The sequence below is a fragment of the Nicotiana attenuata genome, chromosome 6, assembly GCF_001879085.1.
Source record: "Nicotiana attenuata strain UT chromosome 6, NIATTr2, whole genome shotgun sequence".
NCBI lineage: Eukaryota > Viridiplantae > Streptophyta > Magnoliopsida > Solanales > Solanaceae > Nicotiana > Nicotiana attenuata.
Window position 1 is genome coordinate 72,555,420 of NC_031994.1, and position 3,286 is coordinate 72,558,705.

A 3,286-nucleotide genomic window follows, 5' to 3' on the forward strand; every position below is an offset into this window, starting at 1 on the left:
AGGGTTGGGAATGTAGATAATTTAGCTTTTTACTTTTTCTTTATTACATTAAATATTTAGTTTCATTAATTAAATTTTAGCCCACGGTCCGCTCAAGTCCAGCCTCAATCAAGTCTCAAGGGTCATGGCATAATTTGGGTCGGACTTATAAGTCTCAGCTTTAATTAGGCTCGAAAAACTATATTTCGTCCCTACCCAAGTAGCGGGTTGGGTTGAGCTGAATTAGGTATCGTAGAGACTAGGTGCCGTCACGACGGTTCATGGAGGTAGAACTTGGGTCGTGACTCTAACACCTTCTCCCGGGTTAACAAAATTCCTTACTCGGTCTTCTGGTTTTCGCGGACTTTAAAATAGAGTCAAACTTTCTCAATTTGGGATATTAAAATAAACCGGTGACTTGGGATGCCATAATAATTATCCCAAGTGGCGACTATAATTAAATAAATAATCCAATTTCGAATAATGTCATTTTAATTGAAAAAACTCCATATTCCTCGGGAAAAGGATATGTGACAGATGTAAAGCAATACATAACGTTCGGAATAACATATGTAATTAACTTTGGATCTAGGGTAGGGAATGTGGATGAATTAGCTTTTTACTTTTTCTTTATTACATTAAATATTTAATTTCAGATTTAGTTAAATTTTAGTCCATGGGTCAGCTCAGGCCCAGCCTCAATCAAGTCTCAAGAGTCAGAGGATAATTTAGATCAGTCTTATAAGTCTCAGTTTCAAATGGTTTCGGAAAATCATAATTCAACACTATTCAAATAGCGAGTTAGGTTGAACTGGCCATATGGGCCCTCATTTTGATGGCGCTACATAGCTCCTCCATACCACCTTCATCGTGACATTTATATCGTCACCCACTCAAAATTTTATAACAATCTTTCAAAATTTTCCAAATGTGAAAAAGTCTTGCTGTTTATTTGAAAATAAGTGAAAATTGAATTTTTAAGCTCAAATTTTAAGTATTTTTACTTTAGCAACAAAAAGAGAATAAGTTTTATGTAGTTTTTTCTTCATAAGAGTTTCAAATTCTGGTTTTTCCTCTTTAAAGTTTTGAATTTTTTGAAAAAACAAAGTTTCAATTCAGTCTGTATTATTTTTTTTATTTTTTATTTTGCAGAGCAACTCAAACAAATAGAGTTACAAAAAAGAAAAGAAAAAAATTTGCAAACTTCGGTTTTGAACAAAACTAACACTTTATAAATTTATGAAGACAACTTTGCGGCATTCAAATTTTCCAGGCCCCAAAAAGTTAGTATAATAAATTTCTTTTTTCTCAGTGTCGCCTGCCACTTTCAGGGCCATGCCTAGACATTATATTTGTATACATGTTCATGTCGAAGACAACCTCAAACTTCAGTCATACTTCGTTCATAGATCACCATTTTTTTATTGAACAGGGAAGTTTGAGTAACCAATTTTTATTTTTTGTGATTAGAAGTCGCGTTCACATGGATGACAGGTCGGTGGTCTATTTTCATTGGCTTACTTCCTTATTTTCTTTGGCCCAAAATTGCTGAATTAGTGTTTTTGTTGACTTATGTGTTACGCTACACGTAAACGTTCGCTTCTGTTATCAGAAAACTGAAAATGTTCGTATTAATTAATTAAGTGATTTTTTACTCCATATAAGGTTCTCTCTAACCGTGTGACACGCTACTCTCCATCCTTCGCCGTTTCATCAACTTTTCAAGATCACAGTTCTCTTTTTGTATGTATGATGTCAGTTGTCAATATATATATGCAATTCTATGTGGACGGACTTTCTAATGTGCCATGCCTTCTAATACCCCTTTATTTAACTATCTTCCATTTCTATTGTAGCTAATATTCCTACCTTTTCTATCTCACTCCAAGCTTTCGATTTTACTTGCTGAAACTTCGATATTTGCCCATAAATATCCGAATTTATTTTTAAAAATTTGATTTGGGTGAAGTTTGGTTTGAAAATGACATATTTTACTTTTTTTTTTTTTGTTAAAAAAACATGAAATGTAACTTATACCAATAAGTTCTAAAAACTATCAAAAATATCCAACAATACCAAACAAACAAACTTGCTAATCATGTATATGCAGAACATTCATCGACGCCATTAATTATCACTATCACAAATCATAGTCCTGAACGTATATATATGTTTGGCACAAAATTATCATTTTTATAATGAACTACATAATACACTATGCTAAAACCATAACCTGATTTTTTAATATCAACTGCTAATAACACAATTACTAGCCACTATAATTCGTCAAATTGCAATAATATTACAAGATCCATCAGTCCAAAAGAAAATTATAGTAATAAGTTGGTGGATTAGTTGAGTCATAATAGATGGTGAGCTTTTTTTTATAAAATACAAAAATTGGGGTAATTTTTAAAATTGCTGAAAAATCGAACAGTAATATTTTGGGCCAAAAACATGTCTAGAGCTAGTTTTGGAATTTGAAAATTTATTTTTAAAATCTGTCAAGACATTGATAAAATCTATAAACAAACATGTTCTGCCAAAAAAATTTGGCAAAATTTATGGCTAAACGGGAGCGAATTCAGATCAACTTTTAAAGAACAAAATATGACTTTTCACAAAAAAGTAATAATAATAATAATAATAAACATAATTATTATGATATGTTTAAAATTACAAATTTTAAAAATTTTATAATCACACAAATATTATTATAGATTATTTAAATCTCAAGTGTCAAAAAAAATTATTTTCTCACTTAAACTCTAAAATCAAATAATAAATTGAAAGAAAGGAAGAGTGAAGAGTGTTCCCCACCATTGATTGACTCTCTGAATTTTAATACTGTATATTTAATGTCGCTGTCCCCTATTGCCCCTACAAACAAATTTTCTTGATATTCCATGACGTGATTTTAAAAAATGGATTCTCTCTTTGTCGAGTGTGTGTTTATCAGTTTAAGTAAAAGTATCTTTCATTCTTTCTCCAACACGGCTCGGTCATATTGCATATTATAATTATCACACACGATTAGCTCATGGAAGTAAAACTACCGCGGAACTGCTGACTCCATATTCAATCTTACGTGTTTTGGTCTTCAATCAGTTGGCTTTAAAATCATAAACTTCTGCCTTCTGAAATATACTAATTATAGAAATATTATTTTAACCTTGTCAGTTGATGAACCGTTACGTTTTCACCTTCAAACTTATAAGCTATCAGACGTTTGAGTCACACGGCATACTGAAAACTATTGTCAATCCTTTTTTTTTTTACGGCGGGGGGGGGGGGGGGTTTGGGATGG